We start from the raw sequence: 7,330 nt of genomic DNA, 5'->3' as shown, positions 1-7,330 counted from the left end.
GATCACCTTCTAATAGGTGGAAGGTGATTTCTCATTGTGGTTTTGATTTGCAGTTCCTTGATGATTAGTGATGTGGAATTTTTTTTTTTTTTTTTTTTTTGCAAGTACTTATTAGCCATTTGTATATCTTTTGAGAAATGTCTATTTAGTTCCTTTGCCCATTGTAATTGGATTATTTGTGTTCTTGCTATTGAATTTAGTTCCTTATGTTTTTGGATATTATCAGATGTAAAGTTTGCAAATATTTTCTCCTATTCCATAAGATTTTTTTTTCACTCTGTTATTAGTTTACTTTGTTGTACAGAAGCTTTTTAGTTTGATGCAACCTAATTGTCTTTTTTTTTCCTTGAAACATTTCTATTTCCTCTAATTCTAAGCTTCTCAGGTGACCTGACAGTCTGATCTTCCAAGCTGACTATAGCTTGCATTGTGACACACCAGTTGTACAACTCTTTGAATTTACAAAAATCTCCCCTCCCCACCACCCCACCCAGTACTGGAGAATGAACCCAGGGGCACTCTACCACTAAGCTTTATTGTCCCTTTTTTTAAATTTTTTATTTATTTTTTTTAAAGAGAGAGAGAATTTTTTTTTTAAATATTTATTTTTTAGTTCTCGGCGTACACAACATCTTTGTTTGTATGTGGTGCTGAGGATCGAACCCTGGGCTGCTCGCATGCCAGGTGAGCTCACTACCGCTTGAGCCACACATCCCCAACAACCCATTTTTTATTTTGAGAAGTCTTTTTTTTTGTTTTGTTTAAGTTGCTTGAGGGCCTTGCTAAATTCTCCTGCCTCAGCTTCCCAAGTCACTGAGATTACAGGTATATACCACAATACCTGTCTTTTACTGCAAATCATTAAATTAATAATGAGTGAATTTGGTGGTGTGAAAATCACATGCACCAATGAAACCATACAGACTCTTTCAGGGTCTTGATTTCCATAGATCAGGGTAATTGGAAAAACTGGTCACTTAAGTTTTTCTTTCTTTTTTTTTAATATTTATTTTTTTAGTTGTATTTGGACACAATACCTTTATTTTATTCATTTTTATGTGGTGCTGAGGATCGAACCCAGGGCCTTGCAGGTGCCAGGAGAGTACTCTACCCCTGAGCCACAACCCCGGCCCCTAAGCTTTTCTTTTTTAATATTATGAGTCTCATATTATGAGACTCAATAACTATATCTTCATCTAATCATCCCTCAAGGGATATGGTGTGGATCCTTTCTTTCAAAAGAGTATCTTCAAATTGAAAACATGATCAGAATGCTCCTTACTTCAAGCTTGGCATTTATATTCCTATAGGACATCCAACTTAGAGAAACCTAGATCTCTTAATAATTATGAATTATCTAAGGTGCTCCAAAGCATACACATCCCCAAGACCCTCCCTGGATCAAATAATTGTGAATCTCAGGAGTGGGAGTGGGAAGAGACTTGGCTTTCTGTCTACGAATTATTTGATATGGGGAGCCAGACTCTATTAGTTTAAAGGGTCATAACCATCACCTACTCCACCCCTGATCCCTGTCTAGGAACGATCCCTTAGGGCAATGCCTCATCTTTTAGGCCTCTCAGCTTCATATTTTAAGTTATTAAGTAGGAACATGTTTAGCTCTATTATGGTAGTCATATCATAATATTTAATAAAGGATTGAGCCAACTTCTTTCTTTTTGAGCCAAATTCCAAATAAACATAAATAGGGTCACTGAAGAGGAAAAAAAAATCTCATAAACATGTCCCATCTAAATTAAGAATTCACTGAGATGATATGATTTCCCTAATTGTGTTCCATTATGTTAGACTCAAATTCATTTTATAGGCATAAAGGTAATACTGTCTTGCTTCACAGGAATGTTGTAAGTTTAAAATAATTATCAGGTCATTCCACAGTTTTTTTCTGGGCTAAAAACCCTAATGCAGCCAGGTGCAGTGGCACAGGCCTATAATCCCAGCAATTTAGGAAACTGGAGCAGAAGGATCACAAGTCCAAGAGTCAGCCTCAGCAGTCAAATGATCCTGTCTCAAAATAAAAAATAAAAAGGACTGGGGATATAACTCAGTGGTGAAGTGCCCTGGATTCAATCACCAGAACCAAAACCAAAACAAAACAAAACCCAGAATGTAAACCTTTTAATTTGCTTTACATACTTAACTTACCTTTGTTGTAGTAATAAAGACAACTTTCCTAAATCTAAAATGGTTCACTGAAAAAACAGATTCAGACTTTAAGGAAAGGGCTTTGGAGTTCCTTTTATCATTAGTAGACTCCATCATTTCACAATTTACAGCTGTCCTGCCAGGCCTGAATCAAAGAGCAAATTTTAATTTTATTAAAGAAATATTGATTTAGTTTTGACCATGGAAGGCAGTACAATAACAAACAAATATGACAAAGTTCCTTAAAGAGCTTATATTTATTTGAAAATATATCTGTGTAACTTCTTGACAAATCCAACAACAGATATATGACGTACAGATAGTCTCCATCTTACACTGGTTCACCTTATATTTTCCTACAAAGGTACTAAATGACAATACACATTTAGTAAAAAAGTACTTCATGTTTTGAATTTTTATTTTTTCCCAGGGCAGTGATCTTCTGGGCAGTTCAGTGAGCCATGCACTCATGAGAGCAGACAACATGCAGTTTTGGTAAACTGATGTTTGGTAGGTCAGGTGTATTAAGTGCATTTTCTACTTATGGATATTTTCAACTTAAATTGTTTTATTGGGAGGCAATGTCATCATAAGTGGAGGAGCATCTATACATAAGATGAATAAAGGATTGATTGACCTCATGGACAAAAAATACCTGGGAAGGTATGTTGGGTTGGATAATAAGCCCCAAGGATATCCATGCCTTCATCATTGAAATTTGTAAATGTTACTTATAGAGATTTGCACATGTTTAAATTAAGACTTTTGAGATGGGGAGATTATCCTGGATGATCAGAGTTTGCCCTGAATAAAATGATAATTTTATTAAACAAATATTTATTTAGTTTTGACCATGGAAGGCAGTATAATAACAAAAGTGTGGTGGCACACTTCTATAATCCCAGAAATTTGGGAGATTGAGATAGGAGGATCCCAGCCTGAGAATTTAGCAAGACTCTGTCTCAAAATAAGAAATAAAAAGGACTGGGAACTGAGCATGGTGGCACATGTCTGTAATCCCAGCAGCCTGGGAGGCTGAGGCAGAAAGATCATGAGTTCAAAGCCAGCCTTAGTCAAAGCAAAGCCAGCCTTGGTCAAAGCAAGTCGCTAAGCAACTCAGTAAGACTCTGTCTTAAATAAAATACAAAATAGGGCTGGGGATGTGACTCAGTGATAAAGCTCCTCTAGGTTTAGTGCTAAGTGGCAAAAAAAATAAAATCAATAAATAAAAGTAACAACCAATGTCCATTTAAAGGGAAATTTTGCCTACAGAAAAAAAGAATATGTGACCATTGAAGCAAGAGATTGAAGTGATGCCAGGAAATGCAGGCAGCTCTTGAAGTGGGAAAAAGCAAAGAAACAGATTCTTCCCTACAGTCTCCAGAAGAAAACAGAGCTGTAGGTAGCTTCACTTTAGACCAAGTTCAACTGTCTGTTCCCCATGTAAATGAATACATCTGTGGGGTTTTTTTGTTTTGTTTTGTTTTGTTTTGTTTGTACCCGAGATTGAACTCAGGGACACTTGACACAAGACATTAGTTATTAAATTTTAAAAGTAAGCCTTTAGGACTAATAATACAAATATACACTGCTATGGTTTAAATGTCCCTATCAAAATTCATGTTGAAATTTAATCCCCATTATGAAATATTAAGAGGTGGTACTAGGTAAGATTATTAAAGGGGCTTAAGTAATGACGCCTCATTATGGGTTATTTTGAGATGAATCTGTCTTAAAAATCAATTTGGCTTCCTCTTTTGGAAGAGGCCTCTCACCATGTGATGCAATACACCGCCTCAGGATTCAGCATACAATCTGCTCTAGCAAGAAGATTCTCACCAGATGCAGCTGCTCAACCTTGGACTTTTCAGCCTCTAGAACTGTAAGAAATAAACCTTTTCTTTACAAACTTCTCAGTCTTGGGTATCCAGTTATAACAATAGAAAATGGACTAAGGCACACACTGCAGCACATGAAAGGAATATTTGCTCAACTTCAAGGATAAAAATAAGGTTGTAAACTGGGTGAAGTGGCACAGGCAGGTAATCCTAGTGACTTGAGAGACTGCTGAGGCAGGAGGATTGCAAGTTCAAGGCCAGCCTCTGCATCTTAGTGACACCCTTTCTCAAAAAAAAAAAAAAAGCTAGGTATGAAGTTCAGTGATAGAGTGTCCCTGGGATCAACCCCCTTCTTTCCTTTCTTCCTTCCTTCTTTTCTTCCCTCCCTCCACCATTTCCATTGTGTTGAAAGTGGAAACCCTAACAACCCTAACAGAGCCTGACAAACTCACTGTGTTGAGAAGATCAACTCTGGAGTTCAGGTGGCTAAAATTTTCAGGGGAGAATTACCAGAATGGATGGAGCTATACAGAGATAGAACTATGAAGACCCACAGAAGAATCCTTTCAAGATTTTGTGTGAGTACTGAGCTAAACCTACATGTGAGAAAACTACAAAGTCTGGGACAAAAAAGGTGGAGTACTCTTCCACAATGCATGAAAGCCAGGGAATAATTTGTGTTCCCATTGGCCAGAAAGCAGAGGCTTCCTAATGCATAGGGCATCAAATGGAGAACTCAGAAGGGTAGTGCCCATGTAGAAGAGTAAAATTTGTTCTAGTGTGAATCAACCTAACAAATCCTAACAAAACTTAAAAACTAAGCCTTAAAAAGATTGTACTGTTTCTGAGCAAAAAGGAAAAATTCACAATATCTGTTATTCAATAAAAAATTACTAGGCAGGGGCTGGGGATGTGGCTCAAGTGGTAGCGTGCTCGCCTGGCATGTGCAGGGCACTGGGTTCGATCCTCAGCACCACATAAAAATAAAATAAAGATGTTGTGTCCACTGAAAACTAAAAAATAAATATTAAAAAAAATTACTACGCAGGAGGCTGGGGTTGTAGCTCAGTGGCAACATTTGCCTTGCATGTGTGAGGCACTGGTTTTGATCCTCAGCACCACATTTAAAAAATAAATAAATAAAATAAAGTTATTGTGTCCATCAACAACTAAAAAGATGTTTTTAAAAAATTAGTAGGCAAGCAAAGAACAGGAAGATATAATACATAACAAGGAGAAAAAAGGAAATTAACCCAGAAATTATACAGATGAGAAAATTAACAAAATAAAATTCCAGAAACAACTAAGGGATTAAAAAATGGCTATTACATATTTTTATATTCAAGAAGATAGAGGAAAGCATGAGCATGGCAACAACAAAAAAGGAAGATACAAAAAGACACATATTGAACTTTTAGAGATTAATATATCAAAAACAAAAGGGCTTGGGGAGTAGCTCAATGGTAGAGAACATGCTTAGCATTTGTGAGGCTCTGGGACCCATCTCCATACATGTACACATGCATACACACACATGTGCACACACACAGAATGAAAGAAAATAATACTGAATGGGATTAACAGCAGATTTGATATTACAGAGTGAAAAATTAGTAAACTCAAAGACATTACAATGAAAACTATCCAAAATGAAACTCAGAGGTTAAAAAAAAGTCTGAAAATGCTACAATATCAAGCTTTCTAACCTACATGCAACTATAGTCTCAGAAATAGTGATGAGAAGGTCATAAATATAGTTGAAGAAATAGTAGTCAAAAACTTTAAAACTGGAGGGGTTGAGGGTGTAACTGAGAGTGACAGAGTATATGCTTAACATCCACTAGGTCCTGGGTTCAACCCTAAGCATACACACACAAAATAGAAATTTAAAATTTTAAATCTGAAAAAACACACAGTTTCAGGAATCTCAATGAACCTCAAACAGAAGAAACAAAGAAGGAAACCACATTGAGACACATAATAATAAAATTGTTGAAAACAATAAGAGATTAAGAGAAAAATCTTTCAGTGCCCAGCATGGGGGATGGGGTGAGGGTGGGAGTGAGGGGGGTGGGGGGAGTGAGGGGGAGTGAGGGGAGTGGGGGGAGTGAGGGGGGTGGGGAGATAGATATCAAGAGACATTGGGAGGAAGAACTATTATTAGGAAGGGAAGATGATGTACGGTTAAAGAAATAACTGTGAATATAGAGATTAATGAAAAGATTTCAACAAATATTGATTGAAAAGGGAGAACTAGGGCTGGGGCTGAGGCTCAGTGGTAGAGGGCTCACCTGGCAAGTCCGAGACCCTGGGTTCAATCGTCTGCACCACATAAAAATAAATGAGAGTATATTTAAAAAAATGAGTTCCTTAAGAGGAGTTGGTGAAGTAACATGGTCATCATATGATCTACGTAATTCCACTCTGGCTATGCACCTAAAACAATGGAAAGCAGGGATTCAAGCAGATATTTGAATCCCATTGTTCAAAGAAGCGTTATTCACAATAGCCAAAAGGTAGACATATCCCAAATGGCCATCAAAAAATTAATGGATAAACAAAATGTGTCATACATAAAATGTATAAACAAGGGATAGGTAATGGAGCAGTTGAGGAATGAAAGTGTCCAATTTATGCTAGATGCACGTATGAATACGTCACAATGACTCCCTCTTTTATGTATAACTGTAATACACCAATTAAAAAAAAAAAAAAAAACACTAAACAATAGAAGAAAGACCAGTAGAACAGAGGAAGGGGTCAGGAGGGTTGAGGGAAGGGAAAGGGGAGGTACTGGGGATTGAAAATGAGCAAACTATGCTATATGCATTTATGATTATGTCAAAATGAACCCCACTATTATGTACAAACTGTAAAACACCAATAAAAACAAAAAAAGATAAAAAATTAGTGCACACATGTGTGTATTTGTAGGGGAGAGAGGGAGAGAAAAAGAGAGAGAGAGAGAGAGAGAGAGAACTGTAACATTATTCAATCTTTCTTTTCTTTTGTTTTTGTTTTTGTTTTTGTTTTTGTTACCAGGGATTAAACCCAGGGGCACTTAACCACTGAGCAACACCCCCAGCCCTTTTTTTGCATTTTATTTATAGAGTCAGGGTCTCATTGAGTACCTTAGGGCCTCACTGAGTTGCTGAGGCTGGCGCTGAACTCATGATCCTTCAATGTTTCAGTCTAATATGCCACTGGAATTACAGGTGTGATCAACTTCCACAGGTTTCAGTCTTAAAAAAAGAATGAAATTCTTATACATGGACAACATAAATTAATTTTAAAGATGTATGCTAAGTGGAAACTTAAATAATTAA

This window comes from Callospermophilus lateralis, chromosome 14 (genome assembly GCF_048772815.1).
Source record: "Callospermophilus lateralis isolate mCalLat2 chromosome 14, mCalLat2.hap1, whole genome shotgun sequence".
NCBI lineage: Eukaryota > Metazoa > Chordata > Mammalia > Rodentia > Sciuridae > Callospermophilus > Callospermophilus lateralis.
Note: the sequence above shows the minus strand (reverse complement) of the source record.